Below are 16,983 nucleotides of genomic sequence, written 5' to 3'. Positions count from 1 at the left end.
CAGTGGATGCAGAGAGGTGCATTCATGCTGCATTCCTTGCTGTTGTGGCATCTGGGGCAGGGGACAGCTGTTCTTTGGGTTTTCATTTTGCATTAATTTGATGCTCACACTGTTATCAAAGAGAAATGTGAGCTTAACTTTTCATGGTTGAAATTGTGCCAACATTTGCAAACCTCACTAATTCCATTTATAAACCAAGCAGAGGCCATGTTAGATGGGGCTTGGAGCAACCTGGCCTAGTGGAAGGTGTCCCTGCCCATGGCAGCAGGGTTGGAACTGGATGATTTTTAAGGATCCTTTCTACCCAAACCGTTCTGTGACTCTGTAATTAGACGTGGACACTGGCAGACCACTGAATGAGCTGCTTTCTTCTGAGACACTGAGCTGTTATCAAAGAGTCTCTAGGGCTGAAAATCCCATCATAAAAACCATAAACAAGGAGTTATAACTTTAAAAGGCAGCTTCATGTCTTGAGTGACAGTTGATACACTGATAATCAGTGAGACTTTTGTTCTTCAGCAATTTAGGTAAAAAAATCCCCTCCTGTACAACATTTGATGCTAAAGCTGAGACAGGCAAAATCCCAAAAGAGAGAGGTGAGTCAGGGAGACAATATTGTTGTTTCCCCAAAACTGAAACAATGATCAGCTAGGCTGGGTTTCCATTTTCTCTAAGATTATTGAAGCTCTTGAGGAAAGACATGCATGAAAGGTCTTGGTATTTTTGCTTTTATCTATTTTACCCAGGAAGCCTTTATTATATGTTACTGATTTCCAGTGGTTTTTACCATTAATTCTGTGTTTTGTTTCAGCTTGGACAATGTAATTTTCATTGACCTATTTTTAGCCACACAATATTTTTGTTGTTATTATGCAGCAGCCTAGAAATAGCAGTGGGAATTGAGAAAAAATTTTAATTTACAGGACTTGATAAGCCTTACCAAGAATAACTGTTTGTATTTTGTATTTGACTTTCCTGAAGGGGCACAAAGCTGTCCTCTGTAGCTTTTACATTAAAAAAAGTCACATTCTTAACATAGATGTAAAATGCAGAAGAAAATGCAGAATGATAAATTTGGAGCTGTGATTGGGGTCTAGCTTTCCTAAAGCTCTTTTCTAAAGGGTTAAGTGATAATGCTATTAAAAATAAAGTGAATAAATAAACACTATCTTCCAGAAACAGCTTTTTCTGGGATTCTATCTAACCAGCTTTGTTTAGAAAGCTTCAGACTCCATGTTGTAATTTTAATGACATTTAAATTTAGCATTCATATTGCAGGACAAGGAAATGTTTGCCCCTGTGCAGCAGGGCCCCCCATTTCCATACTGGCATGAAGTCAATAAAGATTCTGTTCATGGTACCATGGGTAGTAACCAGCAAAGGAAAGGAAAACAACACCCTGCTTGCCCCCTCATTGCTAAATAAATGTTTGGTGAATTAATAACTGCTCATTTTTTTAAGCCGTTAGGTTAGCATAAAAAGGGAGGAAAATAATCACTTTGTGCTGGCTGGGGCAGCAACCCTGCTGACTGCCTGAGTGTGACAAACAGCAAGGGTGGGAGAGGGAGCAGACAGAAAATTCATTATTTTTCCATTGAGAAAGAAGGAGGCCAGTCTGGGAGCCAATATCTGGAGTCCATGTAAGACTGATTGCCGCCTATGATCCTCTTCAGCCCCACCCAAAGACCCATTCAGCAGCTCTCCGGCAAATTGGTGTATCCACTCGCCCATGCTAGGTCACTTATTTCAAGAGGGAGCTCTGCCTGCTCTGCTCACCAGCTGGCACATTCCCATGGCCCAAATGTCATCCTCCATTCACCTGATTTCAAGTTGTGACCCTTCGGTACCACAGACCAGGTGCTCTTGGTTAGGAGGAGAGGGGGCATTAGCTAGTCCATTGCTGGAACCTGTTGAGTTCTGGTAGTCATCCTGAAAACAGAGATTGGAAAACTTAGAAAAGAGCTACAAAAATGTCTGTAGCTAAGGGACTGTGCCCTGGAGAGACTGAGTTTGAAGGTGAGTTATTTCTCCATCTCTGCAGATGGATGGCCTCTGAGACTGGGGAATGGTCTTCAAATTAATGAAGACAGAATGTGGTTAAAGAAGCGGAACAGGAAACTCAGGCAAATTGGTGCTGAAAACAGAGAATGTGATTTTGATAATAAGGATTATTCAGTACTGAAACTGCTTATGAGGAAACATATAGGAACATCACCATCCTAGACTTGATTGAATAGCCTTCTAAAATGTGAGCTATAACTCCAAAGAAACTGGGTTTGATGGTGGTTTTGGGGTGGATGATCTTTGGTCCCCAAGCTGTAAGATGGTACAAGGCTCCAAACGATTCTGTGCACTTCTTTATAGGAAAGACGTTGTAGGCCACAACATCTTTTTTCTTTACACACTTGGGGTATTTCTCTCTGTCCTGGAATGAATAAAATGCTAATCTTAGTGTTCTGTTGTTTTTCATTTAAAACTACAACATTTGAAGGGGTATTTTTTCCCTAGAAACTTGTGCCTTTTCTCTGTTTTTATGGCCTGGAGGTTTGCTCTCTCTTTTTTATTTATCATCTCATATTGCTGTGGTTTGAAGATAGACAGCAGTGACGCAGGCTGCTGTTGGGTTTTGTTTTGGTTCTTTGACTGGTTTCTATTTTTAGAGTGTTCTTAGTTGCACTGAAAACAGGCAGCAGCAACTGGATCGGCCCCAATATCTGGCACAGTTTTTGTCAGAAGATGCACTGTGAATAACACATCTTGCCCTATATTTAGGGACTATAAAGAATGTGATCTTTTTAAAGAACATACTCTACCTGTATAACAGGTCTACCCCTGGACAAAGGAAACCAGAATTAACTTGGCTTATCTTCTTCCCTGGGGCACAGTGCTTTGAGCAGCTGTGTTAGCTCACCTTGCAGAAAGCCAGGTGAGCTCTGCTCCTGCCCAACTGGCCATCAAACACCAGGCACAGGAGCACAGAGGTACTGCTTGGCACCCCAGAGGATCTGCCTGCCCGTTTCTTCTGCCCAAAATCTGATTAAAAAGTGGAATGTCTCCTCCAAAATCTGGAGCAGCTCCTCATCTCAATCCTCAGAGCAATTAGAGATGACAGAAGAGTCAGGATTAACACTTGCTAGCAGAGTAGTGCCTGTCCTTCAGCTTGACAGAGTCCAGCTGAGCATCCTTCATGCAATCAGCTGTGGACTCATCTCTTTGCCAAAGCAAAAAACAATGAGCCCTAATTTTATCCCAAGGTATGGAGGGATCACCTGGGCATTCCCAAAATTTTCACTAGTCAGAATATATATATATATATTTTTTTTTTTTTAATCCCTGCTCAGTACATGGTATGCCATTTTATCAGTTTGTTCTTTAGAGGAATCAGAAATTCTCAGTTCTAGCCTTTCCTGCAGCCACCTTCTGTCTAACTCAAACATCCCATAGGAGAAACCTTCATTTGGGATAAATAAAATGAAATAATTTTTTAGCAGTTTCCTGAAGAAGAAGCTTTGCCTGTGAAAGATTTCTGGAAATTTATTTTCCTGGTATGTGGTTTCCTTTTTTTAACTTGAATTTCCTCTGAGTTTTTGTCTCTATATTTTTCCCTGGATTACCTGAAGTAAGAAACTTTTAGCTGAGCTGCTTTTGAAGAAGGAACACCAGTATTAATAAAGAAAGATTCTGTTTGAGATTGTAATTTCTATCATTTAAAAATATTACTAAGGTTTGTATCAAAAAACCCCCAAGCTAATAGGAGTGAACAGGGCTAAGTGAAAGAAAATGCAGGCTGAGTGGTGGTGTGGGTTTTGAGTGGATTAAAAAAGGCTCTTTTTTCCATCCAGCGTGAAAATACTATCCATGCCAGGCATTTAATGCCACGGCATTTAATGCTGCATAAAACTGCCCTGGGTAGGGAAGAGTCTTGTACAAGCTGTATTATTTCTCACATTTTCATGTGATTCCTCTTCCCAGTCATGTTCCCAGGTCTTGCCCTGTTCCTGTGGATGTTTTTGAGCAGTGATTGACACTGAGCGGACCATGTCCATGCTGCAAGTGCAGGTCCAGGCCCTTTCCTGGGGTCAGGCTGGTGGCCCAGGGCACCTTGTAGGCACCAGTCAGGCACCATGAGATTTATCTGAGGGAAAAGCCTCAGCCTGCACTCAGACTCCTTCATGCCGCATGGAGACGTCAGACACAGTCCAGACAGTGAACTGACAGCTCTGTCCCCAGCAGTGTCTGTCTTAAGTCAGATCTACTTAAGTCTGCCAAGAGTGTGCTCAGAATCTGCATGGAGTGTGGCTCCCAATATGTTGTACTCCACTTTATATCCTGGCTTTATCACCCTTTCCCCATTGCAGACCAAACCCATCGGCCGAGAAGTATGAGAGAGAGCCTCACTGTCTTATTTCCCATCTTGGATCAGGTCTCAGGGATATTTGCCTCGAGACTACTCTTAAATAATTCTGTCTAGCATCTGATTTAAAAATATCTCAAAGTCAAGCTTTGTGCAATATCATCTGCTCAAAGCAACACCTAAACTGAACTGCAACTGTACACTCAGTGCCCCTGCTTGTTTCTGAGGAGGAGTGAATTTAGTCCAGGAATGGAAGGATTTCTGCAGCTTCTGTATCTCCTTTATGATAAACTTTTAGCTTGGTATGTGTTCTGGACTTGCAAAAGGCATGAGGCCTCTTTACTTTTGCATCTGTTTGCAGTTGTCCTTATTCATTGCTAGTTTTGCTTTCCCATGTTAAAATCTAAATGTCACATGGCAGTGTATTCTGCCCTAATTAAGGGCATAATAGGAAGTTATTAAAAATAGGGTTTTTTGTGGGTTTTTTGCTTAATTAGAATGTCATTAATATACCCTTCTCTATATGAGGCCTTAAATTTTTTCCCACTATCCAGTGTTTTCCGTCTTCACGTTCACCTGAATTGCTGTTTTTTCCCCTCTTGCTCCTCTCCCTGCATCCCTAGAGACTGAACATGATCCTACTGTCAGTTCTAGGGCAAGTTCCACTGTCTCCTGCCTGGAACCCCCTTCCACAGTGAAATACATTGTGAAACTCCAGGAGAGACAGCTGATACTCATGTGTGATGAAATGGGTTATACATGGGGTCAGAATGATAGTACCCTGGTAATAAATGAATAATTTGGGTCACAAGCGATGTCAGGTGGTCTTCTAGGCCAAAGCAGGCAGAGCACTCCAGATATAGCCTCACAGGCACTGAACAGAGGGGAAGGATGGTTTCCTTTAACTCAGTGACTATACTTGGTTGTTCTTTCCTGAACATTAACTATAGCCAAGTCTGCCCTCGAGGGAGGCTGCAATGGAAAGAAACACCAACACTTCCCTCTTCTCCAGAAATCTTCTGTTGCACGGAGCCCCAGGTGGGAGTGATAGCCAGGATGGGGTGTGAAAGCAGCAATGCTGAGGAAGTTTATTTAATGTTTCCTTTGGTGTGGGCTAGAGCTGTGGCTGCAGCAGAACACCACACAGCAGGGTAAAGGGTTGCATCCTGTGTGTCCTCCCCACAGGCTGCAGCCCTTGAGAGCCCTCACATCCTCATGGTGATGAGTTTTGTACTTCTCTGCACCAGAAAGCCATAATTTAAATCCACAAGAGGCTGTTTATAATATTTCATTCTAAACCTCCGCCTAACACAGGCCAGAGAATTCCTCCCAGCAGTTCCTGCCCTGTGCATTGCATCCCAGCCTCTGTTTCAGCTACAACAGACCTCTAAGATACAAAGCTTTACTCATGTTTTAACAGCACTATGAGGTGCAGAATTTGCAACTTTCCTTGATAAACTTTTTAATCTAAACAAGCCCCTGGGTGGGAGAATAAGCTCTAGACTATTTCAGAATAAAGTGGAACTTTAAAATCTTCCATGAAATATTTTAAAAATATATTTGATAATTATTTGGAGCTTAATCTTACAATTCTTCTTCTGGTAAAAGGTGTCTTGATGTCAGCAGCAGACCTGGCAGGTACTGTAAGACCATTTCATTTCACCCTTCCCCCAGGTAGCTAAGAAATTCTGTAATTCCTCCACTATCTTAAGGTTATTCTTATAGACTTTAGCCTTTACAGTAATGCAAACATGTTACTGGTATCAATGTTGTTAATTAATCATATTTATTAATTTAATCTCATTTGGTAATGTGCAGTCCCAGCATGCAGATGTCAGTCAGGCAAAAAACAAAAACCAGCCCCAAAAGACAAAATCCTGATGGATGATGCCTTTGTCTTGCAGCACTCATTGCCCATGCAGTTGTTGATAAATCCAGTGCTTTTCCTGACCAGCAGCACATGAGTGCTGTTCTCTCATGTCAGTAGTTTGTAAAATGTCATTCGAGCATTCCTTTGGGTTTTTTTAATGCAGCCTGAGATCTGGGTGAGACCCAGATGAGGGCTGGACATTGGGAATACCTGAGCAACCTGATCTAGTGTAAGGTGTCCCTGCCCATTGCAGGGAGGTTGGAATGAGAAGATCTTCAAGGTCCCTTCTAACCCACACCTTTCTGTGCTTCTAGGATATTTGTGCATCTGTAGCAGTCATTTGGAGACCAGCTGTTCAGCAAACAGTGCTTGACTCAAAAATTTGGGGAAAACTATTCCCTGGACAATTTGCTCAAAATACACTGTGTTGGTTTACATAATAGGGATGTCCTGTATTCCTCAGGGTATCCTGTTACAAAGTATTTGAACCTTGATAGTGTGCCCCAGCCAAACCATTTTTAGTTATTTTTACCAGAGCCCTCAGAATGGGACCAGTCTGGGATTACCCTCACTGGCTTCACCTGGCCTTTCCACCTTCAGCTGCAGCACATCAGCCCCAAGAGGGTTTTTAAGCTCCAGTCTGAAGGGTTGAGGGGGGAAAGGAAGGGATAGGTTTGTATTTGTTTTTTGTTGTCTTGTTTGTGTTTTCTGGACTAACTCGGCTGCTGATCACTGGATGGGTTTTGTTGCTGTCATCATCTCAATGCTGCTTGCCTGGATCAGGAGCCCCACCTGTTAGAGCCCTCAGGAATTCATCAAGGACTGAAAGGTAAACTGTGCTAAATTGGGAAAGAAGAAGCTGAAAGACTAAATACCAAGACAGCAAGGAATAGATAAAAAGGATTGTGCTGCACTAGACTAAAACCAATCATATTATCAGAAAAGTGTGTGTGGAGCTCATGGACAGAATAGAGAAACCAATCAAGCAATGTGAGATCTCATGCGCAGCAGTTGCAAAATGTACGTGTACTGTATCGTGTAAAAGTTGTAAATGTATAGGTAGAGTAGTATGTAAAAGTAGGTAAAATGCATAAGTACTGTGTTATGTAGAAGTTGTAAAAAGTACAAGTAAGAAAATGCATAAGTAGTACGTGTAAGTATACATATGTATAAGTAGTATGAGATAAGCCAGTGAAACATATAAGTAGGTAGAATGTATAAGTAAACGAAGTGTATAAGTAGGGTATGATGTGAAAGTTGGGAGGTGTGTGAACAAAAGGGTATTTTAAACAATAAGAAACTTCTGTGTAATCATATTGATTTGTTGATTAGAAGGCATGAGTTCCTGCAGTATCCAGCAATCAAATCAGTCTCAGATGTCTTTCTGTCTCAGGGCTGAAGTTCTAAGCTCCATGGGGCTGTGGCACGAGGCAGGTGCAAAACCTCAGAAGTGTTTGAACCATGTAAGCAAGCAGAAGAAAAGGGGTAGAAGGAAATTAGGAAATTACTGCACAAACATGTCACTCAGAGCCAGAGAAGCCAGGGTAATTGTTCTTTTTGAGAGATTATTAACACCTCTGTAGTGGAGTCATTGCTGTATTTTGTTTCCATGACTGGAGCTTCACCACAAACTCTTCTGTGAGGTTACTCCAAGCTGTTCACTGTGAGCAGGGCCAGAGCTGTGTCCCTCTGACAGCAGAGGACTGGTTGTAGCGCAGGCAGGATTCCGTCCAGGAATGTGTTGGTACCTGCAAGGATCTTTCTGCTTGAGTTAATTTAATTGTTATAAACTCCCGACCTCACTTCTGGGAATTGCTTGCACAATTAAGATGTGCCCTACAAGACTGTTACTGTGATCGCAGCTGAAAAGCTTTTGGGTACAAGAATGGGGTCTGAGACTGCACCAGAAACTCTGCACTATCTCCTTACAGTTAAATTGGGGTGGTGAGGGTGAGTGCACCCAATACCCCTTATTTTTTGTCCACCATTTTTAAGGAAGTAAAATATTTAAGCACTTTTCCAGCACAGACAGGTGTCATACCTCATTACAAAGCACACCCCTGGCAAACTCCATGTGGAAACACATTTCTGGTCAGTCCCAAGGACAGCACAATCTCCATTTCGTAGAAAGAGTCTCTAGTGCTGGAGATACCAGGGAAAAAGGTTTTTTTATTTAGATAATCCAAAACTGGATTATAGCACCAGAAGTAGTTAAAAGCCATGCCATGAGGGTTTCCCAGAGCTGCCTTCACTCTTATAACCTGCTTGTTTTTCCAGGTTTTTTTTTTACAGTATAGTAACCCTCCCCAAAAAATGCTTATGAACACATTGAAACTACTTTAGGGGAAAGCAGTTTGATCAAATAAATACATTCAAACTTGCCCTTTGCAGTGCCCACTGAGCTGGGATAACACACAGCTGGCACATCTGCATGGTGACAGAGAGAAGGCACCGTTCCAGCTGCAAAACCACTTTAGCTGGATTTGTAAGCTTCTGTGTAGGACTGATCTTTGCAGTGAGTCTGGTTCAAAGCAAACCTTCCAAAACCTGTTGTACCTGCTTATTTGTGAACCCAGAAGCAATTTTCCACTCACAGTATGAAATTCAATCCCTTCTTCACCTAGGTGAAAGTCTCATCCTCTCCAGCATGTGAAAGTGGCCCAGCAAAGAGATGCTACCACCAACAGGTATCATCCTGCTACCACGTTTCATTGAGTTCAAGCCATTGTAATTGCCTGGTTTGGTCTCCTGCACAGAGAAGTTTATTTTTCTTGGAGCCAGCTCCTTCAAAGTTGAAATGAAACATACATTTTATTAAAATATCTTATCTTCACTTGCAAAGGTCAGATGATGGTATACTATATTATAGTGAAACATTCTGCTCCAATGCTTAGTTATTTTCAGCATTTAAAATGTCTTATTCTATATTTGGATTTTGCAGATTTAAGTGTCCAAGGATTGCCACATTTCCTGGTTTAAAGTGTCTTTTTTATGGGGCCTGTTTTCACTCTTCCTGTCTCTTTCCTTCATTTAAATCACATCTTAAGTTTCTCTCTGATAAAGAAAATGGCATAAAATGGAAATCAGAAGTTCTGTCCCATGAAAGATAATGAGTTGTGGTATTTACATTAATTGGGTCAGAGCACAACTTCTATTAAACTGTTGCAAAATGCAGGTAACCTGTTGGAGCAGCCTTAACCTGCAATGTTTTAATGTGACTCAAATATTTCAGTCAGTGTGTTTCTGAGGCAAATTTCATTTAAACAGATTACTTTTGTATTGAAAACTTCTCTTATGAAAAGATAGCTTCAGATGTGAGATCATGCTGTTGGTAAATTACTGTTTTGCTTGGGCTTCTTTTCTTTTCTTTCAAGATATATCTTTAAGATAATGCAGTTTTTCAACATCCTTTTAGAAGATTTTCCCTCAATGGCTTTATTGTTCTGTATGTGAAGGCATAAACAGGGTCTGTGACACCTCTTTATAAATACAAAGACCTTTAAGGAGCTCTTTACATTTTGTTCCTCTTAGTTAATTTTCTTGCAACAGCTTCTTTTTCAATAGTTTTCCGTATTTTCTTGGTCAATTACACAAATGAATTGCTGAGGAAGTAATTTGCTGTCTGCTTGTGTCATTGCTGTGCATAGTTTGACTTGATTAGACTTGCCATGCCACCTTGCTTCGAGTCCTTCTGCCACTTATTCTGCCAAATGCAATCTTAATCCATATTTCATAAATGCAGCTTTGTGGTTTCATTGTCAGCGATTTTATTAACCAACAAACCACCCCACAGCCACTTGTTGCCTTCAGCTTCATTACGTGCCCCTCTTGGGATCCAAATTACTGTTGCCTCGTTAACAATTCTCATTTCTTTTACAAATTGTAGACATCTGTGTATCCTTGCTCTCTGCATGTTTTCACAAGTGCTTTTCTACCCTTATCTCTTGGTACACGGCTGATTGTCAACATTCATATAAATCCATGGAAGTCGTTGCAGATGAGCTCCACCCAGCATGGAGCTGCTGAGAATTTGGTCCCAGACAGTTTCTGCTCCAAATTTTGTACACTTTCTTTTCTATTAGTCTGGCTTTAGTGGTGGCTCCATTCTAAAAATGCCCAGGAATGCCTTTATTTTGTGGCTACCTCACTGTTAAGCCTCTCATGCGGCTCAAGGAGCCCAGTGGGAATGGGATCCCGTACAAGGTGTGGATATGAGGGAAGATGGGGCCAGAGCAGACCAAGTCACTGGGGTCTTCCTTTTGAGTTCCCACAGCCACATTTGCCCTATACACAAGTTCTACTCTGGCATCTTTGGTGGAAAAACGCTAAAATTTCTTTTGATTGTCATGTTTTCTTTTATTTTTGTATTTACAACTCAGGATCAGGGTCTGAAGGCTGGGACTGTGCTGCCCTACTTAGTCTGGGATCCTTGTTCCCTGATGGTTTTCCTCCCAGACAGGAGTGAGGTCTATCTTGTGGGGAAACTCCATTCTTAGGAGATCAGAAGCTTTTGATCTGCCATGGCAGATGGGAGCTGTGAAATGTCTGATCAAAGGGGAAAGGACCCGAGATACTCCAGATAAAGCCATGTCCACAACATGAGATTCAGCCCAAGTGCATTTCCAGTTCCAGAATGTATTTCTCTCTCTAGTTTTATCCCTAGGATGACTTTGCCCAGTTTCTAAGTGACAAATGTCTACTTCACCATGATTGCTGGTTTCTATTGTATGTCTGCTGTTTTGCTGACATATAAACTCCTCCCTGTTCTTGGGGAGAGAGTGTCCTAAATCTGAGTCTCCAGAATTGCTGCTTTCCTTACTACATTTTATGTACAATATAGAAAGGAACAGCTCCAACAGGAAAACTGTGGAAAAGAATCACAACCAGCCAAGTGCTTGGATGAAAGGGCTTTTTCCTAGATTGCAGGAGGTCTGCAGGTTCTGACTCTTTACTTTTACCTTATGCACCTGTACTGGCACACTCATATTGAGGAAAAATAATTTTGTGCTTGGGTTGAGCAAAATTTTGTGTCCCACTTGAATCCTGCATTAATGTTAACAAACCTTGCTTGACTAAGGCTACCATCAAAATCAGTATATTTCTCTGAAAGGGTTTGGTTTCAGTCAGCCAGCAGTTTTTGGTGAACAATAATAGTAATTTTATTTCCTTCCTTCAAAAAATTCCTGATATGTTTTCTAATTACACATCTAACAAAAGATTGCAAAAGCTGGTTTAAGACCCAATTGTAGCAGCTGAGGTGTGAAACTTTCAAAGATCCCATGTTCATCCAGGTATCAGAATGCATAGCCCAGGGTATTGCATAAGTATGTAGGCTATTGATGACAAAGAGAGCACAAGATTGTGCCTAAAATAAACAGAAAAATATAGAAAAATATCTGTCAGCAAAATCATCTCCAAGCATGTTTCAGAATCTTCCGTGAGGCATCAGGGATCTTTGACCTAAGCTCAAAAAAACATTATTCTGCCTTTCATTATTTATCTCAGTCACAGACTGACACTTTAGGTTCATTTCAGCAGTGTCTGTGCCATCAGAATCCAGTGTGAATTCTCCTGTGACAGCATTAGATCAATCATGTTTTAAAGAATGCAAGTAATTGCATCTCCTCCATCTTCTGAGACAGTCCAAAACTGACACTTTGGGTTCAGTGCAACCTGAGTTGCTAACACGGGTTGGAAGGTGAGAGAAAAGCATCACAAAGCTGTATTTTTAATATTCTTATGTAAAACAAGCTGGTTTCAAGTAAAAAAAAAAAAAAAAGAGCAGAATGCCTAGACTCAGTTTTTGAAAAACAGGATAAAATGAGAAAAGTTGGGGACTTCACTGAACTCAAAGCGCTGTTAGCACTTACTGAACACACACTGAGGTTATCATTTTAATGGGTAGGTCAGGGTGTTTGAAATACAGGTGTCTGCAACAACTTCTGTGCTCAAGGTCTTTAAAGGGAATCTTTGCTACAGTGACAGACCTAAATGGAGAGTAGGAAATGCCACTTGGGTCTAATTTCTTGGTGAAGGGCTGGTGCTTGTGGTCTTTGAGAAGAATGGGTTACAAACCCAGTGAAAGAGCTTTTCCTCATGCTGTAGATATTCTAAAAGGTTATCACATTTTGTGCATCTTTGCCAAACCTGCATTTCCTTTTCAGAGCCTTGCATGCAGGCACTGGGATTTGCAGACAAGCCAAAACTAGACTAGAACCAGACAGTGTTTTTCATGGCAGTAGCAGGTGCCACTGGAGCAAATGTGGAGCATTCTTGTCAGCTGTCTGTTGCTGACAGGTCTTAAAAGTGAGATTAGGTGTTTTTCAAAATGGAGCTTGACTTGAAACGGGAAAAACTCCCAGGAAGTTCTCAGGTATATGTTACACAAAAAATCAGACTACATAACAGCAGCATTTTCTCCTGGCCTTGCAATCTGAAGATATATTCTACACCCCCTGGCACAGCTGTGCCACCAGAGGGGAAGGGCTGTGGGGCAGCAGGAATTCAGAGACCTTCACTCTTAGGAATTTGCACTCAGAGAGACTCCTTCTGTCTTTACTGCTGCTGTCCTGCTAAGAGAAAGCCCCTACACATTTCTCCTGCTCTTCCCATGTGCCTCAAGGGGCCACCCCTGAGTGGGAAGGTTCTCTAAGGCCATCCTGCAGCTGCACCTCCTGGAGTTTTAGCTGAGGCAGATGAGAAACAATGGAAAAGCTGTTCCCCTCCTCTCCCTTTCCTCATATCCAGATGGAGCTCAGACCTGGCATTTTGTTCAGGTGGAAGGAGTGTGAACATTGAAAGCAGTAAACATTAAATCTTTTCACTTTCTCATGGTTTCTAGCAGGTAGCAAGTCAGGATGTACCAGTAAAATTCTTCCAGATAGCTATGGAGAAACAAAGGCCAGGGGAATGGCATAGAAAGTGCAGGTATTACACTTTCTTCTTCCCACTTCAGTGTTTTCATTAGTCCTTCCCAGGCTTCATCCACATGTAAATATGGGTATTTGATAGTCTCTGGTTGTGTCTAAGCCATCAGTGTAACATCTGTGATGAGGCTCAAGGTAATGAGGCCACATCAGGACAGTTTTGTCTCTTCTTGTTGCCTTAAGCCATCCAGTTTTCTACAAAGAAATGGGAATCAAAAGGTTTTATTGATTAACTTCATCATCTGAATCTGCTTTTTCTGTGCCCTTGATGTTGTAAAATCAAAGCACTGCACCCCTGCCAGGCACTAAAAGGTCAGATTCGAGGGTCATTAAAAGCAGCAGTGTGCTTAATCAGGAGCCCTTACAGAGCAGCACAAAGACACCCCTCCCTTTCTGTACACGATTTATTTTTTAATAAGAATGACCAAGATGGCAGCCCATGTAACACGCTGTGCTGGCTGCTCTGCAGCAGGGCCCCGTGATTTGCAAACGCTCTCTGCAGTGTTAATGTCTGTGTGAGCAACCTGGAGCAAACAGTGCTGCCTTATTGCTCTGAAAGCTCTCCCCAGCCATGTGGGCCTGACTCATTCTGGGTACAGAAAGCAGTTGCAGGACTCATTATGCAGATATGAATTTTTAAATGGTGTGGTTTTATTACCTTCTGGTTTCCTACACAGACTCCACTGTTGAGTAGCCCAAAGTACAGGAGCCCCCTCCCTGGGTCTTTTATGGGCTATCCAGCCCTCATCAGAAGATGCTGCCTGGCTGTTTTGGTAGACTTGGTTTATTAGCTTCAAACAGCAAGGAGGATGGATGTGGGACTAGATGAACCTTCAGCTGAGTTTTTATGAGTGGGAAATGCAACAGAGGGAGTTGAAAGCTAAGCCTTTGTTCCACTTTGTTGTAGCCCCAGGAATCCCCTTGTGTGGGATTCATCACTTGAGTTAAGCACAGGGTCTCCTTGATAGGTGGAATGGACCTCGGTGGCATCATCTTCTTCAGAGTAGTTGAGAAGGTGGGGTGCCTGCATCAGCTTCCCACACATTTTATACAGAAAGAATGTGGTTTTGTGTGTTCCCACCCTGAAAAGAAACAAACCACCTGCCCTGCATGGTCTGCTACCCCTCCTTCATCCTCTCAGATGACACTCACTGCCCCATCCTCTGTCTCCACCCCACAGTGGGTTGGGGGTTGTGTGGACCTCACCCTCTCCTCTCTCCAGCTCTGCCAGCTTCACCTGGAGCTCAAATCATCAAGCCCAGCAGCAGCTTTTGGCTTGGCTGCAGCAAGCAGAGCCTCAGTAGTGAGGGACCAGTGGTTTGCAGTCACAGCCCTGATAACACAGGTATGTAGCCAGCTTGACTCCTTCTCCTGTAGCAGAAGAGTTGTAATTAGACAGAGCACCTCAGAGCACAGAGATCAGGCTGTAAAACAGGCAGCATGTACCAGAGGATTGCACCTCCTCTGTCTTCCCACCTTTCCCCCTTTGGGAGACATGACTATCGTGCTAATTTTCATAAAAGGAGAGGTTTAAAAGTGGGAGAGGGCAGGCAGAGGGTGATGACATGTGAACAATACACAAGTGACAGAGGCACCTGCTGTCCTAAAGCATTTTCAAATGTTGAAAACATATAATTGGGGGCAGTTGAAAGTTGAAAGAGTGCGTGGGGAGCTTTTTAAGTGGAGGGCTGGTGCATACATGAAGGATTGCCCTTTCATCTCTCTGATCCTGGCAGCCTCCAGGAGCAGTCATATTTAAATGGTGAAGGATTAGGAAAAGAAGTTCCATGTGGTGGACAAAATAAGAATCACATTTGCCCTTTCCTTTCAAATTGTTCTTTTTCATTCTGAGACTTTGCTAAATAAATAGATCTTCACACTGAGAGCTACCATTTATTGTCTGCATTTCTGACATAAACCTGCCTCTTTCACACTCTGTTTTGTGAGCCACGGAGACCATTCCAAAACCCCAGGGAAATGCAATTGTGCATCTAATTTCCTACTGGTGAAGGCAAAGGTTTTCAAGCAGATCTGATAACTGTGGGCAACCACTTTGTGAGAAATCCAAAGGGAGCCTGCAACTCAGAAAATGCTGAGCCTTCTGAAAGCTGTCTGCTCAGAGAGAATTTGATGGGGGGAGAAAAAAAGTTTTCTTGTTGGTTTTTTTTTTTTTTCCATTTTTAAGTTTGCAGATGGAGCTCAGCTCTTATGGGAGCAAGGGATGAGTAGTGTGGAGATGAGCCAGACATAGGTCTGTGGGCTGTGTTGCGACTGCCCCAGATAGATGTGTTGATCCCTTGGCATGAAGCATCCTCTGCTGTTCCCATCCCAAACGGCTCCTGATCACAGACTAACAGCTGAGCTGTGGTGCTGGTTATCAAAACACTCAGGGAAGGTTATAGAGAAGCCTTTTATCAAAGACGGAATCAGGAGAATTCATCTCCCTCTAATTAAACCAAAGTTTTCAGATTGGTTGGGTATATTTTACTGGTCTTGTTGCATGAACTTATCCCACTTGTGTGGCCCTGAGATAGAAATATTTGAAGATTACACTGTGTTTGCTATGTGTGCATGAGCTGGTTTGAAGAACAGTGAAGGCAGAAGCCTCAGAATCCTCTTTCTTTCATTGTAAATACCCGACACCAATGAAATGCCACTGTTTTTAGTAGTGACACATGAAGTGTAGCTGTGGGTACAGGGATACGTATCATAGAATGGTTTGGGTTGGAAGAGACCTTAAAGATCATCTAGTTGCACTCCCCCTGCCATGGGCAGGGATACCTTCCACCAGACCAGGTTGCTCAAAAGTCCCTCTAACCTGGCCTTGAATGCTTTCTGAGATGGGGCAGCCACAGCTTCTCTGGGCAACCTGTGCCAGGGCCTACCACCCTCACAGGGAAGAATTTCTTCCTAGTATCTTGTCTAAATCTACTCTCTTTCAGTTTGAGGCCATTCTTCCTTGTCCAGTCACTCCATGCCTTCGTCAAGAGCTTCTCTCCAGCTCTCCTGCAGCCCCTTCAGGTACTGGAAGGTGTTCTAAGGTTTCCCCAGGCTGAACTGCCCCAGATCCCTCTGTCTTTGTAGGAGAGGTTCCAAATCATGAATGAAATCATATCCTGAGGACATTGATGTTCTGGGAGCTTCTGAATAACTATATATCACAAGAAGGATTTAGCTCTCATCTGAAGGACTGAGGCTGGTTAAACATGTCTGCATCTGAGAATCCTGAAGTGCTGAATGGACTGTGCCAGGGTTTGAACTTCTGCCTGAAAGTCATTGCTTCACTTCAGACAAAGTGTTATAATGACACCAGGTGTTTTGCTGTGTGTATCCTGATGTAACTGAAAGAAGGATCTCATGTTTCCACAACCATGGTAGTTCTTTACCTGCCTTTAACTTTTTTTAGAAGAAACCTGTCCTGCTCCCACATCAACCCTAGATCTCCAACAGGCAGCGCTTCTTACAGCATATCAAAAGTCTCCAAGGGAAATATTTTGAAAATGTTGCAACTTGTTAGTGCTAAAATACTATTCACTGTTCTTCTGCCAAGACAGTTTGGCTTGGCTTGGCTGTAATTCTCATTTATGTGCTGGTCCAGAGCTTGAAAAAGAAATGGGCACCAGGCAACCCAAGTCATCACTCCCCCATGGTCCCAGTGCAGGGACAGTCTGGGGCCACTGGCCCCAAAGGCTGATGGCAGCATAGGCTTGGAGGGATTTTTGTCATTCTCCGGTCCCATAACCAACGTATCACGTTACTGCTGTCACAGAGCCCTCCCTTTCTGTCTGTATTACCCTATTAGTGCAGTGTAGGCAATACAGATCAGTTTGTAT

The sequence above is a fragment of the Corvus kubaryi genome, unplaced genomic scaffold (assembly GCF_017639235.1).
Source record: "Corvus kubaryi isolate FWS band 111438036 unplaced genomic scaffold, C.kubaryi_AGA036_p1.0 66, whole genome shotgun sequence".
Taxonomy (NCBI): domain Eukaryota; kingdom Metazoa; phylum Chordata; class Aves; order Passeriformes; family Corvidae; genus Corvus; species Corvus kubaryi.
The sequence above is the reverse complement of the archived record's forward strand: the minus strand, read 5'-3'. Positions refer to the sequence as shown.